The sequence below is a fragment of the Thalassophryne amazonica genome, chromosome 7 (genome assembly GCF_902500255.1).
Source record: "Thalassophryne amazonica chromosome 7, fThaAma1.1, whole genome shotgun sequence".
NCBI lineage: Eukaryota > Metazoa > Chordata > Actinopteri > Batrachoidiformes > Batrachoididae > Thalassophryne > Thalassophryne amazonica.
This window is the reverse complement of record NC_047109.1, coordinates 39,084,948-39,106,795: the sequence shown is the minus strand read 5'-3', so window position 1 is coordinate 39,106,795 and position 21,848 is coordinate 39,084,948. Positions and strand designations below refer to the sequence as shown.

Below are 21,848 nucleotides of genomic sequence, written 5' to 3'. Positions count from 1 at the left end.
AGCAGCAGAGAGTTCCAAAGTGACGTAGTGCTGGAAGCAGCATAGGAGCCAGGAGCAGTGCAGCATGGAAGCCACGCAGGAAGGCATCTGGAAACACCAAAAGGTCAACCAGCTCTATTACAGAAAATAGAGGGGCCAGGTTACCTTGAGCAGAGCTGCGGGAAACTCAGATGTAAGAACACCTGGAAGCATCTGCGTAGATGAGGTCATGAAGCAGTATTCTGCAGTCATTCAGGAATCAAGATTCTGGCAAGGTCAAGGTCTCAGTAGATTCTGGCAGTGACTGAGCTCAAAGCTGGGGTTTAAGTAACCCGCTCCTGATCAGGAGCTCATGACCTTCAGGTGTGAGGAGATGTTGAGAAGCAGGTGTTCCTCGGCTCTGCAGCGCGCTACCTGGAGGGACAACAGATGAACAACACACAAACAGGACAGACAGAGCAAGGGCAAAGGCAGATCACAACAGTTGAGGCGGGATCCGCCCACATTCTAAGTGGTCATATGGCATTCATACACGGCTGTCCAAATGTCTGTCCCTCCTGACTTCTCCTTGCAGGGCTGTGAAAACTCCGCGGATCCGTGGAATTCCATGGATTTCATCATGGGGAGGGGTGCGGGAGTGTCAGTGTTGTACTCTTTAATTGTGATCGTTACTGAGTTTTTAAAATGTTTATAGTGAAGCATTCTCTTTTTTTTACGACATCATGCAAGTTTTATAAGTCCGTGGACACTGATCTGTGTGTTACAGATACAAATCAGTTTCCTCGGATCCGCGGAGTTTCGAGGAAAATAAATGCCACTCAAAGCCTGGCTGTTACGACAGCTGTCGTAAAGCGGGACTGGTTGGTTGCTGCGGTGACGCTGTGTGGCTCCTGTGCGAAGCTAGCTGAACGTAGCATGTGGACATCGCAAACTTTTAGAACTTTCAAGTTTTTAAAAGAAGAATTTTGCAGCATGTTTGTGTCACGGAGTGACATCAGACAGAGCGAAGATGGCGAGAAAGACGTTTTGAAAAAGTGTGATAAGGACAAGAATCCATGGAATTGTTGCTGGCTTCATCAACACACCTGAAAGATAAACGGGAAAAGCGAACTGGTAAGAATTTTTTTCTCTCTCTGGAAAATAAACATTGTGCTGTTCAAACAGGATTTCAGAAAAGATTATGTACCTTTTTATTGTTATTTTACCCTGATTTTTTAAAAAATATTCTACAATCTACCCCCTGCGAATTTTCCTCGGATTTCACAATTTTCATTTCATAGCCCTGTCCGTGAGGTATGGCTTTTTTTTTCCCCATTCGGTCCAATTTGACCTCATTCATGCTCATTTGTGCTAAGTGTGATGGAGCCATTATATTTTCTATCCTCAGAAATGGACCATGGAAAACTCCTTGGAAAAGGGACAGAAAACAACCTTATCCTTTGTAAAGGTTGTTTAAAGTGAAGAAATCAGTGTCTTATATTGTAGATGCAGTGGTGGACACAGTTCAGCTAATCCGATAGCAGATAATTATCGAAGCTAATGTTTTTGCTATTGGAGTAGCTTTTCAGATAAGTTTTAAAACCATCATTGGACCAATTATCTTCCGATAAATTTAGTTCCGATAACTTTCAGTCCGATAACATTTTCTTTGCTGGTAAAGTTTAACAGTCAAAAACGTTTGTAAACCCTAAAATCAAACATTTTAGTCCATTTGTTGTGTGTTTATAGCCACAGAGCAGACTGACTCTGCCACTTGATGATGATGTCATCATTAAGTGCAAAACACGATTGGCCGGTCGATGCAGGGAGCATTGTGGGTAGTGTAGTTCAGGTTCACTTTGGACGTTACAGTGACTTGTCCACTCGACACAAAAACAAAACAGACTAATTTTACCATTATTTTATTTTAGTTCTTTGTGGCTGTAATTTAATTGCCAAGACTCAGTGGGGGAGAGGAACTCTCATGGCGCAGCTGTGTGTATGGAGTATTCTTCATGTTTAGACATTGTTTTACATTTAAAAAAGGACACTTTATGTGGATTATTTAATTCCCACTGAAACTAACAGGTAAGAATTCATATTTACCACATGTATTTTAGTCTGCCAATCAATGCATTAATGGACGTATTTTGGTTGTTTAAGCTGCAGGGTTCAAAGCGTGTGAAAAAAGCGGCAGCTTTTAGCTCGTAAATAACAGTGTATCTAATACAGAGATAAAGTGTGACTTCTAATACTGTGTTTTACTGCTTTTGAAAGATGATCACAGTGTTTGGGGTTTTATTTTTTTATTTATTCATTTTTCATGTGTTCTTTGTGTTTGTGATCCTTGAATTTACCCAGCAGCCCCTGCTGCGCTTAAAGTGAAACTGGTTTGTCAGAAGCCAACAGTGTAATCTGATGTGGCCACATCCAAATCAGTACTAATAGTTATCAGTTATCTGTAATAAAGATAACTTTTTTTTAGCAGTTTATCGATTTATCATTATAAATTATAACTTTTCAGTTATCTGATTAATTGTTATCAAAGTTAACTTTTTGGTTATCTGTGCCCACCATTGTGTAGGTGTGACAAAAGTCAAGACATGTAGACCTTGTAAATGTGCCAGTCTGTAGTGAAAGCGCGGCATGTACGTAAATGGAATACTGCACATCAGCCACCATCTAGGCATTACATCTCAAATGCCTGGATGACCCCACTGACAGACTAAAAATGCCAGGTATTGAATGATCTGAACAGACCTTTCACTGTTTTTGGGTTTCTGGTTTTCCTCGTGAAACAAAACAGTAAAGTTAGTGTCATTGTTCGGAGCCTTTCTTGGATTCCTGTGTCTGGTAATAATAATAATAATAATAATAATAATAATCAATTATAAAAACCTTTTGGAAAGAATTTTGGATTGTGTCATCTGTTGACCAATATGGCAACAAGTATTTGTACAAACACCACAAAGAGTTTTATTGAATCCACAATTACACTGACCTCAGCGTTCATGTGCTGAAGTTGAGTTTTCTCCTCACAATACCAGATAGAGTTTTGTTAAATGTTTCCAATCAGAAGTCAAAGATTACTGCCCTATCTTCCTTGTGGCAGCAATGGTTTCCTCAGTCACACCTGTCACCTTTCCACTTGTAGATATTAATAATCACTGAGTCAGGGGTGGTGGCCAAGTTGTTAGTGTGCTTGGTTTCAGTGCGGAAGGTTCCTGGTTCAAACCTCACTCCTGCTGTATTTCTCCATGTAATGTGGAGTTGCGTCAGGAAAGGCATCCTGTGTAAAACATGTGCCAATTCAGCATGCATGTCTTCCTTGGATCTGCTGTGGTGACCCAGAGTGAAAACAAGGTACCAGCCAAAGGGGCTTACTTGCTGAGTCTGCAGCCTTTCTTTTTGAGTCCACATTTTGATGATGAGTTGGTGCAGTTGGTGTTCGAGAAACAGACCTCCTTCTTTAAAGACCTTAACAGGAATGTTGTTTTCCCTGGGTGCTTTGTTGTTTGTCATGTCTTTGAGACGACGGAGAGTTTCTTCCAGAGGTGGAGTTTGGCTGAGTTCTTAACGGTGTCTTGCCTTGGTAGGTGGCTGATAACTTCCTCCTTCTCAGTGATTGGTTTGTGTTCAAGAGTGTTCTTTCCATCAAGCACTAGTGCCATCATTGGTCTTCAGCAGGGTCAGGCCATCCTTGCTTTGAAGAGCTGCCTGTCCTTGGGTGGAGTGGCTGTAGATGGCTTTGGCGGCATTACAAAAGCCTCTACTGTCATTTTTGTCGGTAGGGGCTTTGAACTCAGCAGCTTTGTTGATCTACTACTGATTTTTCAGCTTGTGAGTTTCACTTAGCAGAGTTGTGTTGCTTTGCTGGAGTGTAGACTCTTGTGAGGTTGGATTTTTCTGAAGGTTGAGGAAAGCTTTTTGCCTTCAGTTGATAAATCACTGGAGGACTTTGTGAGAAGCAGGGTGCTTTTGCTACTCCATGTCTCCTGATGATTCTGTTCCAGAGTTGGGAGTCCTGTCCGACCTAGGCAATGATGTTGTCAAGAGAGATGATCTTGTCAGATGCTGGGATCACAGATAGAATGGTGTCCAACTTGGCCCTTGGCACTAAATTTAGTGATGGGTGTGTTTTGAGGCATAGTATGACAAGTGTGCCAGCTTTTGGTCCACTGTTATTTTCATGTCAAACTCAAAAGTAAGGATTTTATGATGAAGAAAGGATTATTTGCGCAAAGTATCAGAGTGCATCAGTAGACCATTTACCGTCACCCACCAAGTCTTTCATTTCACAACACCTTCTCCTCTGACCGACCAGGGTCCTTCATATCCCATCAAGCTCCCCCATTTCCACTCTAACTGGACATTGTAGTTGCCCTCATCCTGCCCACATGCTAACTTGGGTAGGATGAAAACCAGTGTAAACCTATGGTACACATCAGTTATTAAAGCGCTATAATGTGTTTTTCCATCACTTTTGACTTTTTATTACTTTTATTTGGTTGTGTAATGTACATCCCTGTGTGTCCAAGCAAATGGTACACACATCCTGAACACATCTATGTATGGTCAGGTCAGGTGAGTTTGGATCATGTGCTTGTGCTGTGCACTGCTGTATCCACCACACTACAGACTGAACGCTGGGCTACTTCATTTTAAGAGGACTCCTTCAGACTGCCAGTAAAACCTCATTTGAATCTGATTCCATGTTACAAGTCTGAGTAGTTAAACGTAGCATGAAATCTGTTTTTCAGTGTCTGTGCCATGCCTTATTTGTAGATGGTATGAAATGCAAGTCAAATCATATTTCTTGTAAATCCATTTTGCTTTGAATGCTCAGATCAGATTCCTGGTGTATTTTGCTACGTCTATAATGCCTCATGACTGAATTGCACTGCACCTCTCATTGGACACGTGTGTCACACGCTCTGGAGTCCCACACATTTGTGTATCTACACCGGAGGCCGATTAAGGTGCTGCTCAATTATTTGTCTTTGTTCAAATGTTTTATTCCACACTATTTCTGTGATTGTTTTCGTATGTGAGTTTTACTGAGCCATTCCGTTTGGACTTTGTGTGTTTATGTGCATGTGCATTTTTTCAGCTCCAGCCATCACCCGGCAGCACACCTCAGCATGCTCCCACCCCTCCTGTCCCCATTCCCCTCCCCATCCCAGCCCCAACTCATGCCATCCCAGCCCCCCCCACAATCACATCGCCTCAATTCAGAAAACGGACTGTTTCAAAGTTTAGTGCACATAAACAATGTCAAATGTATATGTGTTGTCTTTAATTCTGATGTGTGCCATTATTACGGTAAACAAGTAATAATTGTGGATTATTTGCTGTATCTTGTCTGTAGTAATTGGAGTGTGGACGTAATCTCATTGTTGCACTCCTGTAATGACAATGACAATAAATCTCATCCATCCATCCATCCATCCATCCATCCATCCATCCATCCATCCATCCATCCATCCATCCATCCATCCATCCATCCATCCATCCATCCATCATGTCAAAAGATTAATATATGAACTCACAAATATAAATATATTTATAAATACATATAAACTCACCATAACTTCTGATCATTTTTATAAGCCATATCCTTTGAGTCACAGAGGTATTTGTGGGTTTAGTTGCAGCATTCAGACACTGGACCGGCAGTCACGTGACTGTTTCCATGTGTGTATGACTGCCCACAGGCGAATGATGCAACTGACAGGCGTGGAAAAACTCACGCATGAGCACGAAGGTTCAAGCTTGGCTGATGTAAAAACATATGAATCATATCCATATAGTTTTTGAAAAAAATAAGAAGGTCCGTTACTTTTCTCACAGACCTTGTATATATATATATATATATATATATATACAAGGTCTCTTAGATAATAAACCGACCCTTTTATTTTTTTTTTTAACTATATGGATTTGAATAACATGCGATTACACCAATCATGCTTGAACCCTCGTGCACATGCGTGAGTTTTTTCACGCGTGTCGGTGAAGTCATTTCCCTGTGGGCAGGCCTTGAGTGAGATGTGGTCCCGCCCTCTCGGCTGAATTCCTTTGTTTCACACGCTGCTCAAGACGGCGCGCGTTGCTTTATCAACATTTTTTCTGGACCTGTGAGGAATAACTGAGTGGACACTATTCGAGAAATTAAGCTGGTTTTCGGTGAAAAGTTTAACGGCTGATGAGAGATTATGGGGTGTTTCTGTCGGTGTAAGGACTTCCCATGGAGCGGGACGTCGCGCAGCGCTTCCAGGCGCCGTCGTCGGCCTGTTTCGAGCTGAAAACATCCTAATTTAAGGCTTAATTCACCCAGGACGTCGTGAGAGAACAGAGAAGCTTCAGAAGAGGCCGGCATGAGGACTTTATGCGGACATTCCACTGTTTAAGGACATTTTTTAATGAAAGACGTGCGCGCAAATTCGCGGAGTCGTTTCCGTGATGACTCGGCGAATCTGTGTGCGCCGCGACATGAAAAACACCTCCGTGTTGAAAACCATTTGTAAAATTCAGGCGGCTTTTGATAGCTTTCAACAAGTGAGTAACTGAGAAATTGTTTAACAGCTTGGGCATGTTCCAACTTGCCCGTTAAGGTTTCCAACGGAGGTGTTTTTCCTGTCGCGACCCCCCGCAGTCGGGTCCGGCCCGACATGCGACTCTGCCCACACGTTCTTTCATTACAAAATGTCCGTTAACAATGGAATGTCCGAATAAACGCCTCATGCCGACTTCTTCTGAAAGTTCTCTGTTCTCTGATGGCTTACTGGGTCAACAGAGCCTGAAATGTGGAAGTTTTCAACTTGAAATGGTGAGACGCTGCCGCCTTGAAGCGCAGATCGCCGTCAGGCGCCGTGGGCTGTCCTTACGGCGACACTACCAGACCAAAATCTCTCATCAGCCGTTAAAATTTTTACCGAAAACCAGCTGAATTTATCGAATGGTGTCCACTCAGTTGTGCCTTACAGTTTTGAAAAAAGTTTGATCAAACAAAGCAGCAGTCTCTGAGCCATTCCTAAACAATGAAAAAATCGACGAGAGGGTGGGCCACTCCTCACTCAAAGACTGCCCACAGGCGAATGACGTAACCGACAGGCGTGAAAAAACTCTTGCATGCCCACGAGGGTTCAAGCATGTCTGATGTAATCACACGTGATTCAAATCCATATGGTTTTTGAAAAAAATAATAAGGTCGGATACTTTTCTAATAGACCTCGTATATATATATATACCCTGTTCTCCTATCAGAGGGCTCAGGGCTCACCACAGGATATTCTTTCTGAAGAGGGGGTGGGCCAATGCACGAGCATGGCCAATATCATGTGCAGTGGAATGCCAATTTCAATAAATTGTTTAATTTCATTGCAAATAAATGTATTGCAAATAACATCTGATTGTGGCCATTTTGTCAATTTTTGTCCTTTTCTCATTCATTAAATTATTTCATGTATTTTTTTTTCAGGTGGGCATTTAAACAACTGTAAAAAAAAAAGGGGGTGGGTTGATACCTGGCCCTGGGCCCTCCAACGGCCAAATACAGTGTGCGCGCGTACACACACACACACACACACACATATATATATATATATATATATATATATATATATATATATATATATATATATATATATATATATATATATATATATATATATATACAGTCAATCAGTGAGATCACATTTGAATCAGACATGCAATAAATTTAATTTGACCTGGCAGTCTGAATATACTTATAATATTTGCTTCTAGGATGTGGGTATGGGCATGAAAATGACAAATGTTACTGGAATCGAGCAGTGACATTTGTGCTAGGCCATGTGCTGCTTTGTGCCTGGTATAAAATTGGCCCCAATCAGGTTCTGACTCCAACTTGTACACAGTTTACTATGTGTTCAAGTGGGGCCACGTTACATCCTCAGATCACAAGGGCTTCAAGTGGGAGTGCTCGTAAATAATGTGCAGTGTGCTTACTTGTTTTTTGGGGGAAGGGTCAGGAGGCTCGAGGCATTGATCGGGTTTTTTGTGTGTGAGAGTTTGCATTATATAAGCATGTGTGTGCCTCTCTCCTTTTGTCTATACACGGCATATTGTATTACCGACCACACGATCCAGTCTTCCTCCCGTTGTCTCTTGTAGCCGGTGAGAAGCGCGCTCTCTTATCTCTCTCTGCCGTTCCTTCTTGAGAGGAGCAGAAAGAGACATCTGCTCAGTGAGAGAATGCCCTAATTATTCATGACCATTTAACCATTCAGGATTTGCTCTGTGCGGCATATGTGCCGTTTCTCATACGTGTGCGTCAGCCGCACTTGTTAATGGCAGTTTCATTGCCATTGTTTTGTATTCCATGTCCATATGATCACAACAGAGCATGCAATGATTTGGCTCTGTCAAACAGATGTGAGTTATTAAAATTTCAAATTGATTTGTGTGATTAAAAGAGAAACACGTTAGTTGTTCTCTCAAGTTATAGCGCAAGGTGTTTTCTCGAGTTATTCATGTGTTGTGTTTATCTGATAATTTACTGTACTTTAGATACATTTTCTTTTTTTCTCCCTCGATGGGATTTCACACTAAAACGATACCTCTCCTGTAATTTGTTTTCTTTCCCCTTTACATTTTGCCGCTGACCCGATATAGGTCTTTTTGTGCCGTCTCCCTCGATCACCCCTCAGTCATTTGTCTGCATCACAACAGAGGCTTCTCCCCGTAACTGTAGTCTTGTAAATCAGCCGGCCAGCATCATCTGTTCCCAGCTGTTTACCTCCAGCCTAACAAAGGAGTCTGCCTTTTTGTTGTCGCTGGGGTGGAGTGCTGCATTGGCTGAAGGCTGTTATTCAGCAGCACATGCTGCTTTCAGACTTCCCCCCCACCCCAACCCCAGTCTGAAAGGGGCAATTTAACACAAGAATCAATGGAACAGGAACATGTCAATGTTGGGGGGTGGGGGTGTTTGGGTGCTGGACACTTAAAAGTTATAAGCAATCTTTCTTTCCCCAAAGGAGCCAAGGCAGACAAGCACAAAGGAAGCACGTTACAGACAAACGTGAAGAGCAAATAAATAGTTGCTCGTCCTCTCTCTTCTTAGCTCAGGTGTATGCAGGAGCTGTTCTCCGGGGGAAGGTGGGGCTGGGGGGTGGGGGGCAGTGGCGGTTGGGGGGTGGAATGGGTGGGTTCAGTTTGTGTCTCCAGAGAAGGCAGAGCAAGCGTCACCAGGAGCTGCGAGGTCTCGTTTGCATCTGCAAATGAGACAGAACCCGGATGGCCTGTGTCACCTTGGCAACAGGCCATCAGCACCTCCCTCTCTGCTATATTTACAGCCACGGTTGTCTGTCTGCTTGTCAGTCTGCACCCTGCCTCCCTCCATCCTTCCTTCCTTCCACTGCAGGGCTCCTCACCACAGCAGCAGCAGCAGCATCCATCTAACTGATGAGACCGATAGGATTAAGCGTCTCCCTAAATCTTTCATTGAGACCATCAAACAGAGACAACAGCAGCATTATAAAAGATGAATGCACAAGGCATTTGTCGGCGTACCAACAAATCCGACTCAAAGCAAAGAACTGGCAGCGCTTACATGGTGTGGTCATGAAATTTACATGGTGTGCCTCAGCCAAGTGTTGACAGGCTGGCAGCCTTATGTTTCTGCATAATGACTGTTCTTGATCAGTATTAGTCAACAAGTAGTGCGGTGGCACGCTGCAGTTAGCAGGGCTGTGACTCTGCAGTCAGCATCATTAGATAAAACATAAAACACAAGGGTCTTGTTGAGGTTAAATTATCTTTGGAATTCTTTTGAACATGCCTAACAAGCATTCATTTCTCACATCAGCAAATAAGTGCCACACATCACATTAGATAGCTTTCACTGATTGCATGATTTGAGTACCACAGTGTGAGACTGTTTTTTGTTTCAGTTGAACCAGCACATCAACAAACAAAGGGAATTCTTGGTGAAAGTGTGTGCATTTGATGAAATGCATCAACCCATAACTGCATCAGAAAGAATTTCTACACAGTTTTAGTCTGTCAGAACAGCAAATGTAATGGATAGTCAATGGGCCACACAGGTTTTCGGTACCACTTAAGGGGACTAAACAACACCTGCAATCCAGCATCAGTATACCATGGCCTACACAAAAATGTACGATGGTTAAACTAAAAGGATTAATAAATAGAATGCTTGGTGTCCAAAGTATTGACCAAAGAAGGCGTCTAAACTATTTCTTTTAAAAACGTTATTAGCTCAGCCAATAATTCGTATCACTTTTTTTACAACTGATAGAGCATTACTTTCTGACCACTGTACAACTGAAATTGACCTTTGTCACAATTCTTTTGCAGTTTTAACCCCATAACATTCATAAGCTCTTTTCCCTCTGCATCAGACACTCAAAGCGCTTTACACATCAATGCTTCACATTCACACCAATGTCAGGCTGCTGCCATACAAGGCGCTCATGACACACCGGGAGCAACTAGGGGATTAAGGACCTTGCTCAAGGGCCCTTAGTGATTTTCCAGTCAGGCTGGGGTTTGAACTGAGGATGCTCTGGTCTGAAACTCAACGCTTAACCACTAGACCATCACCTCCCACATATGTTTGATCTATATTGGCTACAAACTACGGAAATAAAACATTTATGTACTTGAACTTGACCTTTCAGTGTGACGCAAGATCATATATTATGTGGCTAATAGAAAGGTATAGTAGCATTTCCGCTTTTCAATGAATAATCCATCACATATTGTTGTCTCAGGCCTTGTACACATGAAAATGGATGTGATCTTCTTCACTGTCATTTTCAAAATGTGTTCTGTGAACATGGCACCATTTTAAAAATATCTGCATAACCACAAAGCCTCTGAAAATGGCTGAAAATGCTGAAGTATATATGCCAGGCCTGTATGTGGCACTGTAACAGTCCCACAAAAAATGGAGAAGATGTGGAGCATGCGCATAAACATATGTACATGTACACTGTATACAAACCCACCAAGTTACAATGTAGCACCAATTAACCGGACCTGTTGCGTCATTTGAGCCAGATTCATCATCACAGCCTGCTGAAAACTGCTATCCACATAAGACGCCTTTGTTTTGAAGACGACATCTGGAAATGCTTTAATTCCTCATTGTGGAAATTGCTTGTGAATAAATACAGGGTGTAGGTGTTTTTAAACCTGTTGATTTTTGCCATTGATGAATGTCACCACTGACAGGACGTGACAGACGCCTGGCAGATGAGCACTTTGCAGCTGGTGCATTTCTGAGCCTGAGCTGGAGGATACCTCCGCTTGTCCCGCCACCAACAAGAACTTTTAACAAAAGTTGAAAGTCTTTTCTGCAATTATTTGATTAGTGTCACAACAGTCCCTTTACTCATGGCAGCGTTCACCACAGCCATCCATCATGTCTTCAGCATTCTGCTAGCGACAAAAATAAAATCCATTAAGGATTCACCAAGTCAAAAAAAGTATGTGAAATTACCGTTAACAACAACAGCATCATAATACTGGCCATTATGGCCACTAGATGCTGATACGACCAGTGAGGAAATGAACTAAAATGTTTTTTCTTGTTGTTTCGTGACATATTACAGCCAGGCCTGAGGCTACAGAAGTAGGGGTATGACATCATCGTTTCACAAAAGTTGTATATTGGTTGTACACACAAAAATGCAAAAGTGGCTTTTTGTTATTCTTTTTTGATTGCCATGTCTGTGTTTGCTGGAAAATTCCCGAACCCACTTCCATATTTGCACCACATTTGGTGCAAATCAGAGTGAAAATTTCACATTTCTACCTTTGACCCCAGTGATTGACCTTTGGTATATTCCAGAACCCACCTATATCTATGTACCACATTTGTTTGACTTCAGAATGAAAATAAAAATGACCCCAAAGACCATGAGCTTTGCCAAATCAAGCGCCTTCATGTCATTTCTGGGGTTGACCATTACCACATATCACGTTTGGTGGAAATTGGCCAAAGGATCGTGGGAGGAGTACGCGAACAAACAAATCAACAGAGACAAACAAAATGTAGCATGATCTATATGAATGTGTGCTCTGTGGACTTGGAATATCATTGGATTATTACTCCCAACATCTTTACTGTTTTCTGCTCTGTAAAGTGATTATCCTTTCTAGCTTTTCTATTTTTTTAAAGATAGATTTGAGGAAGGGGAGCGAGTGCCTTTTGGTTTGCGATTAGCTCAGGATTTATTGTTTTTTACTAGCAGTAGCCGGGATAATTAAGATGCTGTTAGATCTGCTCATCAATTTATCTTTAGTCTTACAGAAATATTTTATGAGCTAATCTTACTGATTAGGCTGTTATGTAAAACAGTAAGCTTTGAGTCGAAGAAAACGTGCTAACCGTGTGGCACTCTGTGTGTCAGATATTACCAGCACGTGCATTTAAATGATGCAAATATGATTCCAGTAAATGGGATTCAAACAGTTCATGCCAAGAGCAATGACACTCAACTCACAATGCTCTGCTCAAATAAAAATCTATACTGTATGCTTACTTCATCACATCCTAATCTACTGAGCGTGTCTGAAAACAAAAGCTTAATTCTGATGGAGCTCAACACAAACGATCACATCAAAAGCTTTGATCTTGATGCTGAAAAGGTGAATGATCGCATTGCCCCATTAAATCTCATATTTATGCCTTTAAAATGAATGCATTGCCCAAATTCTTATATCTGTTTCAGCCCTTTCTCATCTTTCTTAGTCTTTACTGTCCCTAATCTATATTTGACTCAATGATCCTGGGGTTATCGCTGGATTCAATACCACTCCCTGGACACATCCCCTACCTGCCTAAATATTGAGGCTATCTTAACAGTACCTACATTCCTAGTAGCCCTGCCTCACAGTTTAGTTATTGCCCCGATCACACGGCACACGCCAATAGCTAGACAAGAAGGACAAAATGTCAAAAATCGTTGAGAAAAGGTGGACGAAAGATCCTGCACTTTTCCCATCACCAAAACAAAACAAAACAAAACCGAAACTAACGAAAGAATAACATAGCGAACGTCAACCTCGATGCTTTAAATGAAATCAAAACAAAAGATTAACACTGACATCAAGTTTTGTTTGTCTTCAAATTTAAGTTCTCGCAGCACGTCTGTACCTTGTTGTACACTTTATCTGTGATAGTACTTGTCCTGACAAGTACCTTTGATGAGTCCATGGCCTCAGCGGCCTCAGCCATGGGGAACTGCCCGTCAGATGAAGGCTACTCCCAAACAGTTGATAAAATGTTCTTAATGCTATTGTTTCAATATGAAAATGTTGCTTTTTCGTCCCAAAAACGAATGATTCATTAGCGATACAGGGATGTTTCGTTCAGCACATCAAAGCTTTAGTTATTGGTTTGTTCAGATATCGTTGCGTTTGTTCAATACATTGGACTTGGGAGGTTAAACGAAGTTGGACAAAAGTCATACAAAATGCTAGCATTACAAAAACTAAGCAAATGATAAGAAACTGTCAAGAATTAAAGCAAAATGAAATATGGATGAATTGATGTTGTTGGCGGTGTTCATTCAAATTTCTCAACAGTTTAAAGATTCTGACAAAGCGCCACCTGCAGGAACAAAACTGAATGAACGTTAAACGATGCCTCCGAAAGTCAATGAAAGTCCAGATTTCTTGTTTTGTTTGGGCTTCATTGTCCTTCGTTAGTGCCGTGTGACCGGGGCGTCAAATGCCTTTTCTTGCCATAGGGTATACGTACTGCTAACACAATTAGTTAAAAATTCTTTGAAAATATGGAATCAACTCCATCTGCAGGCATGCTCTACATCCTTCCCCAATTAATAAAAATTCATCCTGCTCTGATGGATGGTACACTGAGGTAGTGAGCTCATTTAGGATTAAATCCATTAAGAATTTGCAACATTGTGGTATTGTCTGAAAAGTTTGCATTACCCCAAAACCAGATTTTTAGTTACCTTCTAGGTATCAGTTATGTTTAGCAAAATATTCAAGGGGCAGACTGATTAAGATCTACAAAGATATTGATGAAATGGGGGAGAGGTATGGCCAGTTTCCAGAAAATCAGATTCATTCACAATAAATTTATCAAAGGAAAAAAAAAAAGCCTGTGCAGTGAGTCCAGACACTCAGGTATTTGACAGTGACTAAGTTTTTGTCATTGTGCCTCTCGACACCACAGTCAAAATACATTTGCTCTATAGACTTTCAGCTTTAGTTCATGGGAGCTTAACAAAAACATCACATTAACCAATTAGAGACATTTTTACACACTCCCTCCATTTTCACTGGCCATTAGTAATTAGACAAACTAATAAAATTCTAAATATATTAAATAAAATTTGACTTTTGCAGTTTTTTTTTGTTTTTTTTTGACTAGTCAAAGGATCATCGAAAGAAAATTGGCTGTAAATGTATGATTCATATGAAGCAATCCTTATATCATCTTTGTCCAATTACTTATGGATGAGGGAAAGAATGTTTCTTACAGGGTATTCATTTATTTGTAATGGCAGAGGATGACCTCATGAAGACATATGGATTCACAAGTCATGTTATTCTGGAATAAGCAAAGACTACCTGAAACCGCCAACTAGAAGCAGTCGTATAATACCTTCAGGACACAATTGTCAACAATTGTCAACTGTCAACCTTGCATTTTGCAACTTTTTGCAACAGCATTATTCTGGCCAGGTTTGAGGCAGAGTGTGAAGTGACTGAGATGACAATCAGCACCTCCAAATCTGAGCCCATCTGAGTCTATCTCGGCTTTCAATGCTTACCAGTCCAGTAAGTATCAGTGAAATTGTGGAGAGCTGGACATGTCCAAACTTGTCCTCTGACACGCCGAAACGGAGGTGTTCCTTTGTCTCGCTTCCAAAGCGAATCGGTCGTGACGCGCGAAGCCTCCGCGCGGCTTTCCATGACAAAATCTCTTGTTAAAAGTGAAATCTGCCGGAAAATGGCTGATGTCCAGCTCTTGTGATAACCAGAGAAAGAGCACACGACGGTCTCGTATCCACAGAGCCATCCGTTTAGAAATGGTCCGGTGGCTTGTGCCGCGTCGTTGCAGCTCGGAGCGCGGCGCACTGAGCGTCCTTAAAGGGGTCCTTAAAGCTGTACTAAAAGACCTTATTCTCTGTGAAGCCCGTAAAATTTTCACCAAAAGCCAGATAAATTTTTCGAATGGTTTCCAGGTGCCAGTCTCTAACAGCTTCTGAAAAAATTCTGATGGAAAAAAACTCCCAAATCATTCCGCCATTTCCAGACAATGAAAATCCGACGACGAAACGGGACCACTCCTTCCACAAGGCGTGCTCACAGGCGAATGATGTCACCGACAGGCGTGGAAAAACTCACGCATGCGCACAAGGGTTCAAGCTTGTCTGACATGAAAACATATGAATCAAATCCATATAGTTTAAAAAAAATTAAAAGGTACGATACTTTATGGACAGACCTCGTACGAATGTGGCCCAAAAGTCCTTTACAACAAGAAAAGTACGTAAAACATACATGTAAAATAACATAAAAACCACATTTAAAAATTATATAAAATCATAGTACACCATATACACCAATAACAAAGAGAAACACATAAAATGTCAAAATAAAAATACCAAAGGGGTGAAACAGCTTACATGGGAGCTGTAGATGATGGATTTGGGTGGGGGACACATTGGTGGTCTAGAGGGAAGCCAGAGCTGAACAGCCAGAGCCAGGTGGAGCAGCAGGAGTGATGGTGGTCGTGAACTAGAAGCAAGGAGAAAGAAATCAATTGAGTTAATCATTTAAAGAAACAAAACAAAACTTTGCACTATATAGCCTAATCAATGTTAGGTGCAAGATACATGCATTGATTGATTTGGTTGCACTAACAGGATTATTAAACGAAATAGTTTTGACCGTGCTGAATGTTTGGTGTCCAAAGTAAAGGTCAAACAATGTTGACGTCCATTGGATTCTCTAACATAATAATGTAACATTATAACTAAGCATGACACGTGGTACAAACTATTCCTTTTTGAAACCTTAGTAAGTCAACCAACAACTGCATCACCAAAATGGGAGCAACTTTAACTTTTGACCCCTTTTCAAACAGAAACTGACCTTTGTCTGATCCTAAAGATTCCAAAAAGATATAGTTTGGGCTATCTATGACTGGGTTCTATGGAGTTATGGGGTAAATACAGCTAAAGTTGTGGCAAATACTATGATATGTGTTTCAGTATGATTGGAGCACTTTTAAACTTTCACCCCGTGTAATACTTCATTAACCCCTATCTGGCCACCTATTGAAAATTCAAGTGGCCCATCTGCTTTTTCAAAAGACTAATGTCTAAGAAGTAATTGTGCTTAATTTGGTGCTCATATTGGCATTTGAAAGATTCCTCTGTAAATATTCTGTTATTTGCTACACTAAATAGAGTACTGAAACAGCTGATGAGAAACCAGGGGCCAAGTGTGTCACACAGTGGAGTAGAAGAATCTGGAAAAATACAATGAAGAGCACAGTTATTGGATATAGGTGTTCCAGCCACCAAGCTTGTGTCCAATCATCAGCTCCACTGGCGAGGTAATGAGGGGAGGTACAGAGAGTGAGCGAGCACAGCAGTAGAGAGTCAACAACTAAAGGCCAGTAATCTTCGGCTTCGTGACATTTAAATTTCCCATTGTGTTTTAAGGTTTAGGAGCACTGACAACACAGGATATTTTCATCAGTATTCTGATTTCAGTTTGTAAAATACACATCAGGATCACGGGCAGTGTACGATGCATTTCCCAAAGTGCTGATATTACTTTAATAATAACAACTACATAGAATAAAGGTTGCCTTCCAGTCAGGCTTGAGTAGAAACACAAATTTGGACTGCAGAAATCAGAAATCCATTGACCTCCAACAACTGTGACTTCTCGTTTGGCAAAATAAAGTACGAGCACTATATTTAGTGAACATCAAATAAAGTCTAGGAGCATGTGCTGGCACCACATCCACCACACCATGGACCTAACCTGGATACAAAATTACCATCTAGCTGCTACTGCCAGGTAAAACACCTACATATCCACTTAAATATGTAGCCTGATCATTTGCTCTCCAGTGAGCACCAGTTGGATGTTTCCTTCAACAGATTAAAGCTGGACTGACACCTGGGTGAGATCAAGTTTTCCCAAGCAGCACCTCAGTGTGACTTCTGCGTGTCCCGGGGGTAAAAAAAAAATGCTTCAAATGGTGATGCAAGCACCAAATTTGGCACACATACTCCTTAGACATTACTCTTTTAAAAATGCCGGGTATGCCCACATGAACTTTCAAGAAGGGGTCAATTGAAGTATTACACAGGGGTCAAAATTTAAAAATGCTCCAATCATATTGAAAGGTATTCCATATTATTTGTCTGATCATAAAGATTCCAAAAAGGTATAGTTTGGACTATCTGGGAATGAATGGTCTGGAGTTATGGGGTAAAAACAGCAAGAACACTGAGAAAGATCAATTTCAGTTTGTACAGGGGACAAAAGTTAAAGTTGCTCCAATTTTGGTAAAAAGTGGTGCAAATTACTGGTTGAGCTAATAGGATTAATAAATGGAACAGCTTTGACTGTGTTACGTGCTTGGTTTGCAAAGTAAAGGTTAAACAATATCAGCATCCATTGGATTCTATGACACTCTGAGCCGTGTTCGGCTCAGAGTGTGCCTGGCTGTTTCCTGCAAACATGCTCCACGACAATTCATAGCCGGATTCTTCACACCACATGACGGCTACGACGTGCGGCGTTCCCTGACTTTTAGTTGTCGGTGGCTCCGGCCGGTTGTCCGGGTTGCCGGGTCTCCACTTCCGCGTCGCCGTCCTGTGAGGAGCTGCAGTCGTGGCTGCGTGCAGGAGAACCTGCGCCCGCTCAGTCGTGTCTCGCAGCAGACTGACGTGCGCTCAGTCTGTGTGGCGCTCGTCAACACAAGGTCACTCACAAGTAAGACTTTCATTTTGAATGACTTTTTCTCCAGTCGTGATCTGGACTTTCTCCTGTTAACGGAGACCTGGTTGAAACCAGGTGAAAATAGCGCCTTTTCTGAGCTCCTCCCCCCCGGCTGCTCGTTTTTCAGCTCCCCGCGAGCATCAGGTAGAGGCGGGGGTGTGGCCACGGTTTTTAAAGACAGCTTTAAATGCCGATTTTTATCTTCTAATGTCTACTCCACTTTTGAACTTCAGTTGTTTGTGATGGAGTTCGACTGTCCTGTGCTCTGTGTTGTTGTTTATCGTCCACCAAAATTTAATAAGGATTTTATTCAGGAGTTTTCTGAGTTTCTGGCAGATTTGATCCCAAAATATGACAAATTTTTGGTCTGTGGTGATTTTAATATTCATATCTGTTGTCCTTCTAATCAGCTGGCTGATGATTTTAAAAGCCTCCTGAACTCTTTTGGTCTAACACAAGTTGTGGATGGACCAACACATAATCTTGGACACACCTTGGACCTGGTTATTTCTTTTGAGCTCTCAGTTTCACTTAAGGACATATCAGACATTGCTATTTCAGATCACTTTCCTGTTATTTTGGAATTTATTGCTCCTCCATCTGCTAGTAAGCCACTTGTTCCTGTCTCTCGCCGCCGTTTGGTCACCTCCTCGACAGCGGGGTACTTTGCTGCTGCCTTCATGGACTCGCAGTTTTATGCCATGAATGGACTGGTTTCTCCATTACTCCCAGATAACATCCTCTCTTCTTTCCACTCTACATGCACAGTAATTTTGGACTCTGTTGCACCGATGCGCTGCAAATCCAGGAAATCAAAATCCGTCCCCTGGTTAAATGCCACGACCCGTGCCCTCAGGCAACGCTGCAGACGGGCGGAGAGAAAATGGAAAAAGGACAAACTACAAGTGTCTCTGGGTTTTCTGAGGGACAGTCTAACTGACTATCAGAAGGCTGTGAAGGAGGCAAAAGCACAATATCTGTCTCATATTATTTCGAGCAGTTGTCATCGTCCCAGTGTGTTATTTCAGACTATAAACTCAGTTGTAAATCCACACACCTCTGTTTTGTTGGACGCTACAACCACAACCTGTGAGGAGTTTCTTCAGTTTTTTATTGATAAGGTTTCATCAGTCAGACAGAACGCTGATCAGAGCTGTAATGTTGAGTTGTCTGCTCCTCGTGCACATTCTGCTGTGCTCGAACAGTTTGAGCCCATTTCTTTTGCATCTCTCGCTGATGTTGTAAAACACATAAAATCTACAAGTTGTCCTTTTGATGTTGTTCCAGCTAAGGTGCTGAAGGAGGCTTTTAATACTGTTGGGGCGGGTCTCCTAACTTTTATCAATGCTTGTCTTAGATCAGGGTCTGTTCCAGCTGCTTTTAAACATGCTGTGGTTCGACCTCTTCTTAAAAAACCTCACCTGGACTCATCAGTTTTATCCAATTTTAGACCTGTGTCTCATCTGCCATTTCTATCTAAGGTTTTAGAAAAGGTTGTCTTTTTACAGTTACAATCATTTTTAGAAGACAATCTCATCCTTGAAAAATTCCAGTCTGGGTTTAGATCGCGACACAGCACTGAGTCAGCACTTTTAAAAGTTCATAATGATATTACTCTGTCGGTGGATGCAGGGAATCCTGCTGTGCTGGTTCTGTTGGACCTCACAGCAGCCTTTGATACTGTGGATCACACAGTACTTGTTTCCCGGTTGGAACATTTTATTGGCATTCATGGTACTGCACTTGAGTGGTTTAGATCATATTTGGCTGAAAGGAGCTTTTCTGTCATGATTGGGGACCTTTCCTCATCAACTGCTCCTCTGTGCTGTGGAGTGCCGCAGGGATCTGTCCTTGGGCCGATTCTATTTTCTTTGTACATTCTGCCATTGGGGTCAATTATAACCCAGCACAATTTGTCCTTTCATTGTTATGCAGATGATCTGCAAATCTATCTGCCTGTGAGGACTAATGGGAGTGATGCTTTGTCATCATTATTTAATTGTATTCGTGATGTAAAGCAGTGGCTGTCCCGAAACTTCCTTTATGTGAATGATGGTAAAACTGAGATCATGGTGTTTGAGCGCACTGGCATACCAAATGTGGTAACACCAAATTTTGGTGCTTTGGCTAACTATGTAAAACCAGCTGTCAAGAATTTGGGAGTGATATTTGACAGCTGTTTGAGGTTCGATCAACAGATAAATTCTGTTGTCAAAGCTAGTTTTTTCCAACTTCGCCTCTTGGCTAAAATAAAGCACTTTCTCAGTAGACGTGATCTTGAGACGGCCATTCATGCTTTCATCAGCTCCAGACTTGATTATTGTAATGCACTTTATGCGGGCATTAATCAGTCGTCTCTTGTGCGTCTCCAGTTGGTGCAGAATGCTGCTGCTCGTCTTTTGACAAACACTTCTAGACGTGAGCATATTGCGCCCATCCTATACTCACTCCACTGGCTTCCAGTTCGTTTTAGAATTGATTTTAAAATTTTAATGTTTGTTTTTAAAGCTATTTATGGCCTTGCACCTCCCTACTTGTCTGAAATTTTAACTTTGCGCACCTACAGTAGGACGTTAAGGGCGTCTGGCCAGCTTTACTTAGATGTTCCAAGGTCAAGATATAAACGCTGGGGTGATCATGCTTTCGCGGTAGCTGGCCCCAGACTGTGGAATGAGCTACCTCTTGAGTTACGTACTATTCCTGACCAAGCACTTTTTAAATCTAAGTTAAAGACTTATTTATTTAAACTGGCTTTTAACACTTAGTGGGGAGGTGACATGTTCTGTTATTTTTATGTTCTTTTTTTTATGTGTTGTTTTAAAATTTTATTTTATATGTGTTTTATTTTGTAAATTTGTGTTTTTAATGTTAAGCACTTTGGGCACCAGTCGGTGCTGTAAAGCGCTTTATAAATAAATGTTGATTGATTGATTGATTGATTGACATGTGACATATGTTACCCTGTAACATGATAACTAAGCATGATACATGATGCAAACTATTCCTTTTTAAAACCGTATATACCCAACTAATAATTTGCATCACTTTTTACCAAAATTGGAGCAACTTTAACTTTTGACCCCTGTACAAATTGAAATTGACCTTTGTCACTGTTCTTGCTGTTTTTACCCCATAACTCTGGAACATTCATTCACAGATAGTCCAAACTATATATATATAGATATATATATATATATATATATATATATATATATATATATATAGATATATATATATATATACGAGGGCTGTCCGTAAAGTATAGGTCCTTTTTATTTTTTTCAAAAACTATATGGATTTCATTCATATGTTTTTACGTCAGACATGCTTGCACCCTCGTGCGCATGCGTGAGTTTTTCCATGCCTGTCGGTGACGTCATTCGCCTGTGAGCACTCCTTGTGGGAGGAGTCGTCCAGCCTCTCGTCGGAATTCCTTTGTCTGAGAAGTTGCTGAGAGACTGGCGCTTTGTTTGATCAAAATTTTTTCTAAACCTGTGAGACACATCGAAGTGGACATGGTTCGAAAAATTAAGCTGGTTTTCAGTGAAAATTTTAACAGCTGATGAGAGATTTTGAGGTGATTCTGTCGCTTTAAGGACTTTTCACGGTGCGAGATGTCGCTCAGCGCTCTCAGGCGGCGTCGTCAGCCTGTTTCAAGCTTAAAACCTCCACATTTCAGGCTCTATTAATCCAGGACGTCGTGAGAGAACGGAGAAGTTTCAGAAGAAGTCGGTTTCAGCATTTTATCTGGATATTCCACTGTTAAAGGATATTTTTTTAATGTTCCAATACCAAGTAAATATAGGCCCAGTATCACCGATATCAATACCGATAGCGATACTTTTCATATTTAAGCTTCATAGATCCAAAGGATCCAAAAG

At 41.4% G+C, this 21,848-nt stretch overlaps 1 long non-coding RNA gene across 1 annotated transcript; it reads right to left on the bottom strand.

Moving 5' to 3' along the window:
* Positions 1-460: 460 nt before the first annotated feature.
* Positions 461-20,086, bottom strand: LOC117513263. Its single transcript, XR_004561521.1, has 3 exons — positions 20,077-20,086; positions 6,630-6,637; positions 461-540 (listed from the first exon to the last, which is right to left on the bottom strand). It is a non-coding gene; the product is annotated as an uncharacterized LOC117513263 (long non-coding RNA).
* Between the last annotated feature and the right edge of the window lie 1,762 nt (positions 20,087-21,848).